The sequence below is a fragment of the Lacerta agilis genome, chromosome 17 (genome assembly GCF_009819535.1).
Source record: "Lacerta agilis isolate rLacAgi1 chromosome 17, rLacAgi1.pri, whole genome shotgun sequence".
NCBI lineage: Eukaryota > Metazoa > Chordata > Lepidosauria > Squamata > Lacertidae > Lacerta > Lacerta agilis.
In genome coordinates, this window is record NC_046328.1 from 11,333,017 (window position 1) to 11,351,034 (window position 18,018).

At 44.1% G+C, this 18,018-nt stretch overlaps 1 protein-coding gene across 3 annotated transcripts in view; it reads left to right on the forward strand.

The window, feature by feature from the left end:
• The window catches only part of GNB1L (G protein subunit beta 1 like), a 68,796-nt gene that overhangs the window by 24,145 nt on the left and 26,633 nt on the right, over window positions 1–18,018 (forward strand). The window lies entirely within an intron of this gene.

Genomic DNA, 18,018 nt, shown 5'->3' on the forward strand with positions numbered 1-18,018 from the left:
AACTAGTGTTTTAAACATTTATAACGGTTTCATTGTGCGGTAAACTTGGACATACTTTGATCTAGATGTTCTGGTTTGAGCTTATAGCGCTGGTAAAAAATCCTTAATAAATTTGGTTGGAACACAACATGATCTGATTATCTGATGAAAGATTGACACTTCAGTCCCTGCCAGCTTGACAGTGCAGCACAATAAGGAGGCTATTCAGAATGCATTTGGAGGCTGTTGGTTCAAGTTCGGGTACTGGAGGAGGATTTGAAATTCAGGCGATGCAAACACTTTTCATTTCACAGTGACTTTTTGTACCCGGTGTAGAAATAACATTTCTCAGTCTCTTAACGATGGTTTGGAGAATTCTGGAACTCCCCTCCCCTCCTCTCGAATGCAAACGTTTCCCATCCCTTTCAAATGCAACCATGGTTCAGCGATTACTCTCTGCCTTGGTGTCTCAGTCAGTAGAGCAGGAGACAATTAATCTTAGGGTTGTGGGTTCAAGCCCCATGTTGAGCAAAAGATTCCTGCATTGCAGGGGTTGGACTAGAAGACCCTTGTATTCCCATCCAACTCTATGATTCTATTATTCTCATGCTAAACATGGCTCACTTGAAACCAGGGTCATAACCCACTGATGAAAACAGGTCTTCCTTGTAATTTTGTTTTGCCTTGGTTTTCTCATATCTGCATCCTTCTATATACCATCAGTTGAAGGTGGATACCCCTCTCTGTTGCAAAAGTGTGCACTGGAAGCAAGATGTGTTTAGTAAACATACCAAGACAGGAGGCGTTTTTTTTTAAAAAAAATAATCCTTTTTTGGGGGGAGGCAGGCATTCATTAAATTTCTAAGCAAATACCTTTAACAGATCTCAAGGCACTTTTTAAAAAAATTGTGTGCGCATGTGTATTTGTGTTGGTGTTTACACACATGCACAATAATTCATTATAGGAAAGACAGAAACAGTGAAATGTGTGTAACCTATAAATATCTCAGCAAACAGCAGGAAGCTTCCTTTTACAAAATCAGAACACTGGTCCATCTAACAGTGTTGCCCACTCTGTCTGGTAGCTGCAGTCCAGGATTTCTGGCAGGAGCTTTTCCCTTGCCCTACGTGCAGATGCCAAGGATTGAACCTATGCATTCAAGGATTTGTAAAGAATGGCCATAGCTCAGTTGCATCTCAATTTTATCTTGTATGCAGTAGGTCCAAGGTATCTAGGGACTATCCCTTCTTTGCTGGAGTTCAGATAATACCTCTGTGTGAGGCAAAGTTCCCATGCACCTTATCAATCCTTATGTTCCTAAGGAAGGTTTTGTGTGGTCTTTTTGGCCAAGACACAATTACATTGAAACGTTGCAAACAAGCAGTATAAGGTCTTCATGTCTCAACCTCCTATCTCATTAAAAGTGGAAGAAGACAGGACTAGGTCAGTCACAGTAAAATGTGTGGCACTGTGTGCCTTTGGGAATAAACGAGAAATGTTCGAAACCTTTCCTTTATTTATCTTAAGTGCAAAATCATCACAGAGACAGATATGGCAATGACAAAAAAGCAGCTGGAAACATTCCAGACTTTTGATATTATAGAAATTATAATAAAAATAAATCTGTTTAACATGGATACCCCCTTTCCCCCCAAGCTTCATTTCTAGCATACTTTAATCTCTGAAGCTCTCCATCTTTCCTATCTTATTGTACAGTCGTACTTCAGAAGTCGAACGGAATCCATTCCGGAAGTCCATTGACTTCCAAAATGTTCGGAAACCAAAGCTCAGCTTCTGATTGGCTGCAGGAAGTTCCTGCAGCCAATCGGAAGCCGTGAAAGCCCAGCCGGACGTTTGGTTTCCAAAAACAGTTCGCAAACCAGAACACTCACTTCCGGGTTTGCGACGTTCGGGAGCCAAAACATTCGAGAGCTAAGCTGTTCGAAAACCAAGGTATGACTGTATATCCACAACATAGGTTCCAACTTGAACAAAATATTGGGGGACCTGGCTGTCCATGCTTGTCCCAACTCCCCGCACTTCTGCAGAGCCCAACTTCTTCCACTGGGCACAGCTGGGCACAGGCCTCCCTCTTCCCCCCGCCCCCCGCCGCCGCCTCTTGCCTGCCAGAAGTTTCTGTTTACTCGCCCACCTCCCCCCTCACCTGCTCGCCCCTCTCCTACTGGCCTTCCTGCCTCTCCCTAGCTGTCATGGCTCAAACATGCTCAGAAATGTCGCTGAAAACTAGGAGCCAAGGCAGGAGAAGAGGGCGGAACCAGTGGTGTGCGGTGCAGTTTTTTTGTAAGGGAACAGTTAGGGTCTGAGGCACCAGCTTGCAAGGGCGATTCCGGTGGGACGGGAACGTCCTGATGTCCCTTTTGTGAGCATCACGGCTCCTTCCCTAAATTGGGCAGAGACTTCCCAGGCTTTAGGAAGGAGGCACCATGCTTTAATACTCTAATTTACCAGGAACATTTTGGAGACTAGCCTTGTCCACCTAGTCCACTGACAGCACACCACTGGGTGGCACCCAGCTGGAGGGGAGACGGCTGCCCAAGGGAGAGAGGGAGGTGCCAACTTGCAGAAAATGTTGGGGGGGGAGTGGCCTTCCTAAATACTTCATTGGGGAGGCCAAAGGGAGCAGCACCCCAATAGAGTTTGGTGCCTGTGATCCAAAGCCATTTATAGGCTGGGTATTTGGGGAGAGAGATTGGTAATGTTCAGCATTATTCACGTAAACCAGGCATAGGAATACTCTGGCCCTCCAGATGTCTGGGACTACAATTCCCATCATCCCTGATCACTGTTCCTGTTAGCTAGGGATCATGGGAGTTGTAGTCCCAAACATCTGGAGGGCCGGAGTTTGCCTGATGTAAACAACAACCTCATGCTAAGCAGAAAGCAATTTCTCCTTACCTTTTGCATCTCTAGAGATTCCAAGACCTTTCCTTGCTAACGAGAAAATGTGGCCCACATCTTCTTTGCTTGAGCCAAAGCTGGCGCTAGTAAGACCCATTAAGCACCTATCATAAGGACCCCCCCCCCCGGCCTGGGTTGCAAATAGGCAGCTTGGGTAAGTGGTGTGCATTCTTAAAGGAGTTAGGATTTTGGTACGGGGGGGGGGCATTGTTCTCCTTCAGGTTAGAAATGTGTTTTCTTTCTTTAAGGACCTGCTTCGCCGTTTTGAGAGGAAGAGAGCGATGCGAGGTTGTCTATCATGTCTCATGTTCTTATGCCCCGTGGGTGGGAAAGCAAAGTAACAGAACAGACAAATAAATAAATGGGGTGTTGAAAGTGGCGTTCTGTGAGTCGAGGGGGGTTGTGCAATCAGCTTAACGTCTTCCACTGGTGTAGTGCCAAAAGTTACGATAATGTTACACCAAGGCTGGATTAATTAAAAGGTAATTAGAAGGGAATAAATCGGGCGCTCGTAAAAAAAAAGTTTGTCATGGGAAAAATATTTCTCTAGGATTAATTAGGTTGCAAACGAAGTGTAGCTTTAAATTACTGAAAATTATAGCGTCCTTAATTGCAGTGCGGGACCGATTCATTTCAGATATTGTAACAACATGATATACTGCTTTTGCTGTCATTTCCCCCTCTTTTTATTGTTTTTCATTGTGTGTGTGTGTGTGTTTTTATTTAAAAAAAGCCTGCTCTCTCGAATGAGATTATTTCAGGAAACGTCTGCTAAAATGACTGGAAGGTGTTTAATTAAACCTGTGCTGTCTAAGGACGTTCTTAGCTAGATCTTGCTGTTGGATACATGAGGCTTTGTGCTTGCTGCTGCTGCACCCCTAATTAAGGGGGCTGGGCCGACTGATCTCTAGCTGACAGATGACTCTGCGTGGCTGAACGGGAAAGCCTCTCGAAAATAACCTTTGCAGTGGTCCTTGGCTTATCAATTTTCTGCTAGATTGCCATGGTTTATCAAGTGTGCAGGGCCCGAATGCACTTCTGAGCTGTGAACGCCAAAGGACAGATCCACCCGCAACCCTTTCCTCCCCCACTTAACACTGCACGTTTTTGCATTCTTTTAATTTTCCAAGGAGATCGGCCATTCTCCTGTGAACTTCTTTTAGCTCCCATCCACACGGTTCTCATTTAAGGGATTAGATGTGCTTGTTTTGGGCTGATCTGATCCCCACAAGCACCAATGGCTAGGTTGGTTCTGTGAATGAGTGGGGGTTGTGGGGGAGGCATCGTTTTCTATTATTATTATTATTATTATTATTATTCATAGCTTTTTAAAATGAATTTTCCAAAAAGAAGCAAAAACAACAATTGTTATTGTCATTATTTATTATTTGTATCCTGCCTATCTGACTGGGTTGCCCCACTTGTGGGAAACCGTGTATAGACTCCCAAGGGCTCCAAAATGGCGCAGAGGAGCTCTCATTGCTGCCACGCTACCCCACTCAACAGCTGTTGGGTGGGAAGCTGTATATACTGCAGCAGGCTCCCTATGTATGCACATTTCACTCATGCGGCGGGGGCCTGGAACATAAAACCCATATAATTGAGGCGTCGCCTGTATAAAAATACAAGGAAACTAAAAATATAGCCAAAACAATACATTCTATGCATACATTTAAGGGGAGGAAACAACTGGAGGTCTAACATTCAGGCAAATAAATCTGTATGTGGAGTCCGCATATCTGAGAACTTCCCATCTTCATTGTGTTTAAGGATGTCTGCCGTCTCATAAGCTGCCAGCTGAGTTTTGTCTTCTGTCCATTGTGCATTGGGCAGGAAGGAGTGGGCAGACCTCTCCTTCCAATATTAAGGTGCTTAATAACCAGTTAAATTACCCCACTCTCAGGCTCCAGAGGAACAGTACATAATGCAGTAGAACAGTGCAGAGGGCACCCTTTTCGACATGGGATTTACTTGCCTGCTTTTATATCCCATGCTAAAACTTAGAGGCACCAAGCATGAAATCAGCTGAGAAGATAGAAGACTTTGCATTTGATATCCCGCTTTATCACTACCCGAAGGAGTCTCAAAGCAGCTAACATTCTCCTTTCCCTTCCTCCCCCACAACAAACACTCTGTGAGGTGAGTGGGGCTGAGAGACTTCAGAGAAGTGTGACTAGCCCAAGGTCACCCAGCAGCTGCATGTGGAGGAGCGGAGACGCGAACCCGGTTCACCAGATTACGAGTCTACCGCTCTTAACCACTACACCACACTGGCTAATTTCAATGGGGAAAGTATTTTTTTTTAAATCCACAAAAAGCAATCAAATGTCCTTAAGGACTCATGGAACAAGGACAGATTTTGCCAAGTGCCTGAAAAAAGAATGAGGGTTCCAGATGGAGTTCCACGCTTTAGGTTAGGAGTCGGGAGTGAGGAGAGCATGTAGCCTTCAAAATGTTCCTGGACTGTGACTGCCATCATCCCAGGCCATTGGCGATGCTGCCAGGAGCTGATGGGAGTTGGGAGTTGGGCAACATCTGGAGGTCCAGAGGTTCTCCAGCTTTGCTTTGGGGGACTACCTCGTCATGGTGGTTCCATAATGAATGTGATGTAGGCTAGCCACTGGTAGACTTCTCCATGAATTTTGTCTAGTCTGCCTTGAGCCATGCAAGCTAGTGGCCGTCCCACTTCTTTACATGTGTTTTGTGAAGAAGTACATTTTTTTCTCCACCTGCTCTGAACCTCCCACCAGTCAATTTCATGGAGAACCCCAACTTCTTAGAGAGGACAAACCATCCAATTACAAGCGCAGGACCAAACAGCTTGCCTGTGTTTGACTCCGGTCTGCTGGACCATTTCCCAGCTGCGGCTTGTGAAGCTATGCCTTTACATGCATTAACATTCACATTAAATAGAGATCCATCCTTGGGAAGAAAGTGGTGCAAAAGAAAGCCCTGTGCCTTTCGGAATTAAATTATTGTGGGGTTTGTTTTAGTCTTTCTTCAATTTCATCCTTGCATTTTATCAGGGAATTTATGGCTTTGTAAAACAGAACAGCTGCATTTCTCTCTCTCTCTCTCTCTCTCCTTCCCTCGCCCCCCCCCCCAAATAAGCTAATCTACAGAGTTGAACCTGTGTAGGAAAAATAAAGTCTCCTTAACTTCAGCTGTTTTTCATGCTGCATTCAACATCTCGCGGCACAGTAGTGTGCCACGGAACAGTGGTTGAAAAACACTGTTTCAAAGCATACGCCAAATGTGAAACTCTACTATGTTTCAATCTCTCCCTCCTCCCCACCCGCCACAGTTTTTTGGGGGACATTTCCATCTTGCCGTGCTATTTAGCTGTCTTAGAAGACTTTGCTTTCAGTGCCCAAAATGTTTTACTGTGTTCGGAAAGGTCAACCAGCTGATAGCTGAAGGCAAATGTGTCAGAGTGAAAGACTGAAAAAAAATTATCACTGTGACACACCGGGAGTATTAGAATGATGAATGTTTATGTTAATATATGGGGTGTACATATTGATTAATAGCACTTTTTTGTTTCACTGACTAAAATATATAAATGGCAATGAGATCCATATGCTAACTCGGTGTCCTAAAAATAATTACCATCACTCTTAGTTTTGCTCCCATGCTGAATACGTGTTTTCATATGGAAAATAGTTATAGTTGAAATTTCACAACACACAGATGGAAGCATTTGGAAGTGATCCTCAAGGCACCAGCTCAGATTCCAATTTTTCTGAAAGTCACATTTGATACAGCATGATTTTCCTTATAGGACATTAGTTACCCGAAGTAAAATACTCTATTTTTTATTTTTTATTTTTTTTATTTGCCTGTTTGTGGTCAGTGAGAGAGGTGACTGAAAAAAAGTAACTTGGTCTCGTATCTTGCTGTTTTTAACTCATAGTTTATTTGATTCAATCAGATGTCTTAGATTAACGCAGACAATCCTCTAAACCATGGTTTAGAGGAGGCTTCCTTCAGATGTTTTGGATTATAGCTCCCATCGTGCCTGACTGTTAGCCATGCTGACTGGGGCTGATGGAAACCTCTGCAGGGCACCAAGTGAAGTAGGATCAGGTATGTGATATAGGTTCATATATATCCTCTAGCATGTCAATTTCATGTTTCCTTTAGCCATAGTTTGCTGTGGCATACTAATTAGGCAAACAATGGTTAACACTCAGCATGGTTTGGAAGCAATGTCGGTTAGTGCTAACCATGGTTTCCCCAGTTTGGCCCTGGTTAACTGTAGTGTAGCTTTAACTTTTACTCTGGTTTGCATAAATGTGTTTAATTGCTTCCTGCCTCTGGTCTTCCATATAGGGTGGAGCTGCTGATGGATGTTTAAATGAACATAAGATATGGTCATTACAGCCTGTCTGGTGTCTGTTTTAAAATGCAGGGTGCTGGCAGAATTTATTATTTCCAGGCTGTTTAAAAAAATACATTTGGTCAATCAAGACAGAGGTGATGACAAGTACAGAGTAGCAGCTATTATCATACAGACGGATGATAAAAATCGGCAATCTCTTGATGACATTCTTAATGTCTACTTAAAACTTCCAAAGGCAACAGTGTCATGTTATTTCATATGACTCTTGAAGCAAGACTAGTAGTGTTTATAAAACAAAAGTAATCCTTATCGCAGCATGTTTTCCAATTACAGACCTTTTAATTTTTTAATGGGCTAAGGTAACTTCACCGAGTCTCGTTTGATGCCTAGTAGGCATCATTACCTGTAAAGGAGGCAGGTGTTGGGTTAGAACAAGGGTGGGTGAACCTCTGTGACCCTCTGGAAGTTATTGGACTCCAACTCCCATCAGCCCCTGCCAGTATGGGGCAACAGTCAAGGGTGATGGGAACTGGAGTCCAACAACATCCAGAGGGCCACAGGTTTCCCAGCCCTGGGCTAAAACATAAACAATATATTTGATGCTGCAAACTTTCTGGAACAAAGGAGATCTGAGTTTGGTCTGTTCCTGGAAGGGGAGACCTCCTTGAAATACTCATGTGTGCTGGAAAGGTAGGGCATAATTGTAATGCACAGAAGCTTGCAAACAAGTTCCACTGCTGTAAATAATGGTTTTTAAGAATACACATCATTTTTGGAATGTGTGTGTGTCTTCTTAGGAGCTGAATCATTCCCACTGTACTGTGCCATCAGAATTGTGTGTGTGTTTGTCAGGCTTAAGAATATCATTTCCACAGCGAGACTGATCTGGTCAACGTCCTTCTCTTACGCCAAATGCAATTCACAAACAGTTTTAACATGTTTCTGGGGTGGGTGGGTGTTTGTGGGGGGAGGAATACAAGTTAGAATTTGAATTTTAAAAAGCTTGGTCAGCAGAATTCAAAGCAGAAATGTCTACAGTAGGTGTGGACAAACGCTGCTTCCCTCGGCCTGAAAGCAGAGATGAGCACTGCACCCCATATTGAAGTCAGCTGGACTTAACCATCCAGGGGTCCTGTAGCCAGTGTGGTGTAGTGGTTAAGAGTGGTAGACTTGTAATCTGGTGAATTGGGTTCGCTTCCCCGCTCCTCTACATGCAACTGCAGGGTGACCTTGGGCTAGTCACACTTCTTTGAAGTGTCTCAGCCCCACTCACCTCACAGTGTGTTGGTTGTGGGGGAGGAAGGGAAAGGAGAATGTTAGCCTCTTTGAGACTCCTTTGAGTAGTAATAAAGTGGGATATCAAATCCAAACTCCTCCTCCTCTTCTTCTTTACCTTATTTTAAAATACTGGTACCTTCACAAACATTTAGTTTGCAGACATTTTTTAAAATGCAATGCATTTTATGAATGATGTGGCAGATTAAAATGATGTGGCATCATTCATTTAAAAAAAAAAGCCAGTTCAGCAATTTTAAAACATGGGATTAATCATTTTTATCCTGCCTCTCAATTTACCAAAATACTAAATACTAGGTTAGGGGTACATGCAAAAAGATGGAGGCCATAACTTTAACTCACTCTCTGGCCACTCTTGGGCGAAGGTTGCCGGACTTGGTGGTTTTTGCATTTATTTGAAAGGGTTGGCCATGTTTAGCCTGGAGAAGGGACTTTCACAGGGAGATGGGGCAGAAGCCTTTGAATATCTGGGTGCCTGTAGTGCAGAAGGTGGAGAAGACTTCACCTGGGTTGCTCCACTAGAGCCAGTGGGTGGAAATTTAAATTTCCTAATCTTTAGATTTCAGCTAAAGATTACGAGGAACTTCCTCATGGGAAGAGCTGTTTTGACAATGGAATACGCTGCCTTGAAAGGCTTTCCCACGCCGGAGATATTTAAACTGATAGTGAATGGCCACCTGTTTGGGGATGCTGTGGATCCTAAATCCTGCATTGAGCAGTGGGTTTTAGATGACCTCCAGGATCTTGTCCAACTCAGATTAAATGGGTTGTGTACAGTTACATCCTACTTAGAGTGGATCCTCTGAAATTAAGGAACTTAAGCTAGCCATGGCCATTAACCAGTGGGTCTAAGTACAATGGTACCTTGGTTCTCAAACTTAATCCGTTCCAAAACCAGAGCGTTCCAAAACCAAGGCGCACTTTCCCATAGAAACTAATGTATTAATCCATTCCAGACTTTTAAAAACAACCCCTAAAACAGCAATTTAGCATGAATTTTACTATCTAAGAAAGCCATTGATACATAAAATGAAAGCAATAATCAATGTATTAAGTCCAGTCGTGGACAGCTCTGGGATTGCGGCACTCATCTCGCGTTACTGGCCGAGCGAGCTGTCGTACATCTTCCGGGTCATGTGGCCAGCATGACTAAGCTGCTTCTGGCAAACCAGAAGAGCAGTGCACGGAAACGCCGTTTACCTTCCCGCCGGAGCGGCACCTATTTATCTATTTGCACTGTGTGTTTTTCGAACTGCTAGGTTGGCAGGAGCAGGGACTGAGCAACGGGAGCTCACCCCGTCGCAGGAATTCAAACCGCCGACCTTCCGATCAGCAAGCCCTAGGCTCTGTGGTTTAACCCACAGCGCCACCCGCGTCCCTAATAATCAATGTACTGTACTAAAAAATAAACAAGACAGTTTTGTAGATGATTTAAAAAAATCAAAAAAAAAAAATCTTACCTGCACTGATGATTGTCATTGTTTGGATTTCCACCATCACACAATCAATCAGTCAATCAATCAATCAGTAGCTGAACTGGGTTCCAGGCTATCACAAAAACAAATTAAACTAAAAAGCCTCAAAAACAAAAATGCAAAATAAATAGCAAAAACAAAAGCGCCAAACTTAATCTGTTCCGGAAGTCCATTTGACTTCTGAAATGTTAAAAAACCAAGGCACAGCTTCTGATTGGTGCAGGTGCCCCGGCAACAATAGCCAACAGCCGCATCAGATGTTCAGCTTCCAAAAAATATTCGAAAACCGGAAGACTTTCTTCCAGGTTTTCGGCGTTTGAGAACCAAGGTACCACTGTAGAGCCATTGGAGACACACCTGTGATTCATTTGTAGCCCACCTTCTGTCATGGGATGCCAGGTTTAGGGTTCTCAGGCACCCATCCAGCCACTGGCCAGATCTGGACCTGCTGAGTATTCAGCAAAGCTGCTGTACCATATGCATTCAGACTGTGGCAAGGAGCTCCCCCCTATTACATGGCTAAGAGGAAAATGGATTCCACCTGGTTAAAAACAAGTGTGCCATGAAGCTCACTGGGTGGCCTTGGGCCACTCTCAGCCTCTGGAGCTAATTACCTCACAGGGTCGTTGTGAGGATAAGGTGGGAAGGAAGGAAGCCACGCGTGCCACCTTGAGCTCCTTGGAGGGAAGGCGAGATACAAATGTAATAGATAAATAAATGTCCCTCTGGAATTTTGAAAGCAGGCACATTTTTACATCCAGAAACACAAGTTGGAGCAGGGAAGGGGGGGGGAAATATAATTGCTGTACCTTGGTTGCTGTTCTTCGAATCCCAGACCAACCCAGAAACTACCATTTGTTATTGTATGTATGGAATTCCAAAGCTGTCATTTCGCCACGCAATCACAAAAGAAATATATTTCCTAATTTGGTTTTTTAAAAAATATGCAACTATTAGAAAGATTATCTTTGAGCAGGTGGGGGTCAGAACAGAAAAAACAACAACTTAAAAAAAAAAACAACCCACATTAACTGTTTCCCACAGGAAAAATTCCAGCAGAATTCAGCAACTCTCCTGCTCCCACTCCTGTCACTTGCATTTCCATCGCACATTCAAGCAAAAACAAAATTGCTGGTAAAATATGATGCGATCCCCTCCGCCTTGGCTGCCTCCAGCCCAATAATCCCAACATCTAGAGCCAAGGCCCAAAAGTATGATTTTCTAATCACTTTTAGAATAGTCATGAGATGGTGCCCAAGGAAAAACAAACAAACCGATTGTCAGGTATACCAGAAATAAATCTCTCCAAGGTACATCTGGCAAACCAATTGGGGGACTCAAACCAGCAGGTGTGCAGCCATAATTATGGCCGCAAAAGTATTTGAAACATCCAGGTGTGCTACTGATCAAATATATGAAATCCCTGTTATTCTCTGGAAATTCCAAGCCCACCAGATGCCCCTCCTTACAAAGGAAAGCAAGATTAAAGAATTAGCAGGCTGATCTTCAAAGTGCTGGCACAACACACACACACACACACACACACACAATCCCTTTACTTCCCTCTCTTTTATAGTGCAATCCTATACCCATCTACTCAAAAGTAAGACCTGTTGAGTTCAATAGGGCTTACTACCAGGTTAAGTGGACACGGGATTGTGTGTAGACATGGATGTTTCTTGACAGATACAGAACCGATTGTCTCAAGGAATCCACAAAAGTGGGTGGAGAAAGGAGGAGAACGACAGCCCCAGATCTCTCCAGCCTTCTGGAGCAAGTCTCCTTATTAAACCTAACCTCACTTCTGTTCAGGTCTTTGCACTCTCTGAACGATCCTTATCTTTGAATTTCTCTTCCTCCTGATATTGGTTCTGCTGGTATGCAGACCATTTCTGAAGACTCTTCGCTTAGACTTTTCTTTTCCTTTCGGTTGATCTTGGAAGAGCTTTTTAAAATAAATATCCCCATCCCTATGGATTTTAGATATTGGCATGGTTTGATTGTCATGCTGAGCCACATACTCCTAAGTACGTGTGTGTGTGTGTAGGTTTGTAGCCTAAAGCACCTATTTCCGCCCCACAAAAAACACACCTCACCCAACTCCCCTGCTTTTTTGCTATTTTTCAAGTTACACAAACCATTTCTAGCAGAATGGGAATGAAGAATGGGTCGTTTCGAGGCACAGATGTTGAGCATTAAGGAGAACAGTCATTAAACAGCACCAGTGTGACATTTGAGGTTCTTGGTTTTGCAGTAATCTTTTTCTGTGCAAATGTCGGGTGTTTAGTTAGCCCATTATCTTAAAAATAATTTTTAAAAAAGGTTTTAGCTTACTTTCAAGTCTGCCTGATGGAGAGGTTCAGTGCCACCAGAAAAATGACGTGTTCCTACACTATCAGAAGCTTAAGAAGCTACTCAGTACGTAGTGCTTTGCCAGTTTTCTATATCCAGGACTTGCATGACTCCTTAAAGAAGATGGAGGGCCATTTACTGGCTGGGTCTTGTTTAAAAGACAGGAGGATTGCGGAAAGCTAGATTTCTTGCAGTAGGACTTTCCTATATTTAGTGGGAGCATTCTGCATTAGAACAGGGAGGTGTTCCTTGCACTGGCCTGGGGCCACCCTTGTTGCATTTCCTGAAGGATGCAACTACAATAATAAAAACAAGCTGCTTCCTGAAAATATACACCTCAAGTGTTAAAAGCCAAGCTACAGAGCACCTTCAGCATTCACCAGAAGCTGTATACCAGGGATGTCCAACCAGTAGATCCCCAGCTGATCCTGGTAGATTGCGGGATCCTTATCGTGTACAAAAATTTATGGGGGGGGGAGCTAAAAAAAACACCTCTGCAATCATCCCCAAAAAGCTCAACAACTCTGGGCGCTTCTCTCCAGATCCAGTGTGGTGTAGTGGTTAAGAGCGGTGGACTCATAATCTGGTGAACCAGGTTCGCTTCCCCACTCCTCCACATGCAGCTGCTGGTTGACCTTGGGCTAGACCTTCTTTGAAGTATCTCAGCCCCACTCACCTCACAGAGTGTTTGTTGTGGGGGAGGAAGGGAGAGGAGAATGTTAGCCGCTTTGAGGCTCCTTTGGGTAGTGATAAAGCGGGATATCAAATCCAAACTCTTCTTAATCCACCCACTCCATGCACGCTCCTCCTCCCTCCAATGACAATGGGTAGTTCACTGCTAGGCTTTATATACCGGGAGTAGATCGCAGTCTCTTGGGAGCTGGACGTGCCTACTGTATACTGAAGGTGCCAGAGACAAATATGCGGGGAGCAGAGGCTCCAAGTTCCATGCAACATTGGAGGGGGGAGGCTGTCGCATGTGTGTGTTGAGAGGAAGCCATGAGGCCTGGGGAGGCCCTCTGCTGCTGTGGGGAGCCCCAGTGAGGACCTCTGCTGGCACGGGTAGTCTTGACAGAGCCCGGCCCCCCTAGATTATGGGCGCTCAACCTCATCCCCACATACGCTGTGGGGGCTAAGCTGTCCTCAACCCGATAGAGTTGGTGCCAATGGCAGGGAGGGAGTTCAACAGCTATGGGGCTGCCGCAGAAAATAACTAAATAGAAATTCAGTCCATCTCACCACTGTGAGGAAGTCTGTGGCCAGTTGATGGGAAGCTTTGAGGCCTCTGCTGCCTTTCTCGGCTTACCTTTATCTTTAAACCAAACTTCGTGAGACAGCACATCACGTAGAGGGCTTCTTCCAGCAAAAGGCTGTCATCTGTGAGTTAAAGCACATGGCGCCCAGAATTCAGTTGCCCAGAGCCTAATCCTGCCAAGGCTTGAAATGTACACCATTTCCTGGTGCGTATATGGTGCGCGCCCTATTTCACTTAGGGGCAGAGACTGGCTCCTGAACAACAATGGGAAGGTTGCAGATAAAATAAAACAATGGAAAACAAGGCTTTCACAACACACCGTAGCTCATTGCAGCAGTAAGAGGTCTCCGGCGAGAAAAAGGAAATTCAGCTTTATTTATGAATGGATTTGGCGTATGTTTGAGATTAACTCCCCGCTCCCTCCCTTCCCTGGTGCTGTGTGTCTAAGAATCTTCCATGATGCTCCCCGTGTAGGGACATGCATTTGGGGCTCCAGCTTCACGCCAGCTAAATAACCCTCCCCAGATTCACACACACAAACCTTACTTCTGTCAGCAAAACTCTTGTGTGTCGGTAATTAGAAGTGTGAAAAAGAAAAAGAAAAACCTGGTATTAAATCCTTCCTCGTAATTCCAGATAGCCTCTGGGGTGACTCTGCTCCATTCTGCCTCCGTCTTCCTCCTGTAAAACTTCTTCAGAGCTGTGCTTTTTTTCCTTAAAGGACAACACCCTTTTGGGTGTGTTTTTGCAAAGTTGCCGTCTTTCGAGTCAACAGGACGCTGCATGCACGTGCCCCTGTTTAGAAGGTGTTCGCGAGGGTATTGACGCGGCTGTGGAAGATAAAAGGACTTTAAATCACAACATGGTTCTTTTTGCAAAGGCATCATAATATAGGAGAATGTTTGCTACAGGCATTGAGGGAAGCAAGAGGGAGTAATGGTCACTCCGCCGACACGTGTGGGAGCCAGGAGCGAAACCCCCACACAAAATGGTCGCCGCCTATATATAAAAATAATACAGTACAGTGGTACCTTGGTTCTCAAACTTAATCCGTTCCTGAAGTCTGTTCCAAAACCAAAGCGTTCCAAAACCAAGCCCCGGTTTCCCATAGAAAGTAATGCAAAGCGGATTAATCCATTCCAGACTTTTAAAAACAACCCCTAAAACAGCTGTTTAACATGATATTTACTATCTTACGAGACCATTGGTGCATAAAATGAAAGCAATAAACAATGTACTATACTATAAAATAAATAAAACAGTATGGTAGATGATAAAATAAAATAAAATTAATTTTTTTCTTACCTGTACTGATGATAGTCATTTTTTTGGATGGGGGGCTTTTATCCATTTCTGCAGTCACACAGTCAATCAATCAGTAGCTGAACTGGGATCCACGCAGTCACAAAAACAAATTAACTGAAAAAGCCTCAAAACAATAAACGCAAAATAAATAGCAAAAACAAAAGCACCAAATATAAGCTCCAAATATCGCCTCAGAACACTGCAATCAGAAATGGAAGGCTTGAAATACAGTGGGGGTACACAAATTAACAGCGCAACAGGAAACACGGGGAACTCAAAACGGAGCACGTTCAGCTTCCGAAAGAAAGTCCGAAAACCGGAACACCTACTTCTGGTTTTTCAGTGTTCAGGTTCCAAGTTGTTCGTGAACCAAGCTGTTCGAAAACCGAAGTAACCACTGTACTGATTCCGCATCCCAAACTAAACTGCTACTACTAAAAACAGCAACAATAATAATTCCACATTTTAAGTGACATAATGAAGCAAACAATAAATATCTCGGAGCAATGTACAGTACCGAAGTAAAATAAACAAGAACCACAAAAAGCAAATAATTCTATGATTCTATGAAATCTTACACGAAACGCGTCAAGATACACCAATCAAGCTGCCAGGTTTTATGCCACATAAAAACCCCTGACAGAAATCGATCTTTCCCTTCAAATGTAACTCAATGCAGCAATGAAACTATGAAAGAGAGAGAAAAATCCAAACTCTAAACAAAGATTTGGGATGAAAATTACCTTAATTTCCCATGACACACTAAAGTCGTGATCCTAAGCATGCTTATCTTTCAAATAAATCCTGCCGCAATCAGTGGGACTTGCATCTCGGTCGACATGTTTCTGTTGGGTTGAAAGTTTCGTCGGTGTGATATGGTTCTTTTTGGGGATACTTGATTGCAACTGGCAGAGAGAGAGAAAAGGATCCCTTGGCCGCTTTCTTCTCTTTTTTTAAAGAAGTCTCCATCTCAGGAAACATTAAAAACAAACTCTTTTGACAGATTCGTTGTAGTTGACATCCATCATGATGATATCTCCTACCCCCCTCCCTTTTTTTTTTAGGAAAGCAGTATACAGGAAATAAAACACATGATGCTATGGGGGTTTTTTTCATGCGAAAAGCAATATCTGTTTTTTAAAAAAACCAACCCTTCAGAATGCTAAGAAAATATAATTTTGAAATACCCAGGAAAAAAACACATCCCAGATCAAACCATGGCTGTGTCTGGACATCTACAAAAGGCTTTCCTTTTAAGGATATATTGATTAATATATTTATTTTAAATGAAACATACTCCGCAGCAAAACCTTAGGCATGTCTTCTCAAAAGTCAAGCCCACTGAGGCTTGAGGGCAGATGAATCCTACTGGTGGGTTGTGGGGATCCAAAACAAGGGTGCCAATTTCAATAAAATATGGGGCGGGGGGAGAAGGTGACCTCCGCCCCATATAATTGATCACATGATGTGTTGCACACATACCATTTGAATGGCAATGCTCAACAACTGGGGGGGTCCTGGCCCCCCTCAAATATATACTTTGGGGGGGGGGCAAAGGGACCTCAGCCCCTTGGAGTAGGCTCCTATAACCCGAAATTTTGAAAACTCTTCTGGGCAAGCATGGTGAAAAGGAAGGAGTGGCCTTTCCCCAATCCCTTGGGGGAGGCGGGGCACTTTTTAAACTTCATATTTCCTTCCCATTGTCCCTCCCTTATAAAGAACAGAAAGGCTTTGGCATGGAAAGATGTTGGGCCCTTTGGTTCAAAGCCTACAAGGCATACCCCCCTTTTTTGCCTCTATTAATATTGGAGTTCCAGTGTCGGTAATGTAAGGGCAGTGGAGGGTTCTGCAAGAAGCGTTGTGAGGTCAGATCTGTGGAATATATAAAATGCAGTCAAAGCAGCCTAAAACTAGCCTATATAAGCTTCTCTTTAAGCTGCAAAGAGGTGGCACTCTGCTGAACTCACAAACGTGGGGAAGGAAGCATAATGTCTAATAAATATATCCTCTCCTAGCATCTATTCACATCCCAACAAGATCTCCCCCTCCAAGGTCAGACCTGCCTCTCTGCCCTCCATGAAGGAGATCTAAGACACCCTGTGACCTCTGGGATGCCATACGATTGTACCCTTAATTATTCTCGCAAAGACCTAGTTGGCCTGTGTTTTAAATATACAGCGGTTTGTGTGCCACAATTTGACAGTTTTCTCTTGAAATGGTGCTGTACCAACAGCGAGCCCAGGAAGCATCGGGGTGGTGGTGGTGTTTCGACATTTATCAATAGGTGTTGGGGCGCAATTTGGCTAGGAGTATTCATTCTCCTATCCCCGAGCCCAAATATCAGTCTCGGTTTATTACTTCTGTTAAATTGAGGTGTTTGAATTCACCGAAGCTTTGGGGAAGTAGTAAAAGCATGGGCTGTATGTGAGTATCAGAGTTTTCCATCTATGGCGGGGCGGGGGACCTCTGGCACATGGGCAAGATGTGCCAGGGGTTCAAATTCAGTCTGCGAGGCCGTTTCCCACAAGCCACGTCCACCTGCCCCACATCCCGACATTTGGGGCAGGTAGGGATCCATGTGCGAATGCAGGGTGCTCCTGATTTGCATGGGAAAGCAGGCTTTGGCTCTCAGCTGATGGGCACCAGAGATGCTTTTGAAGTATTGTGCAGGGCTGTTTGGAAACCCATTAGAAGGCTCTCTGAATTCCCAGCTTTGGGACTTGAGAGCATGAAATTGGAGCCTTATTTGCCCCTATGGGTTCCTACGGTTGCGCCCGGTGAGAAAACATGGAAGCAGAAAAGACACCTGAGGCTGCTGGCTTCAGAGAGAGAAAGATTTATTTTCTGCATGCAGAGGCACTTGCGGAGTTCAGACATCCAAGCAAGTACAAAAAAAGGTCAATTTTCAGACAGTTCTTATAGACAATTCCCTGGCTCATCTTCCCACCCCAGGAATCTTCCTCTTGTCCATATAAGGAACATTTCCTGTTGTACATATAAGGCAAAAGGACATTTAGCCCTGAGTTGGTTCATGCGCACTCCAGCAAGGCCATCCTATCTCTGACCTAGAAAGTTCTTCTCTGTGCAAGGTCAG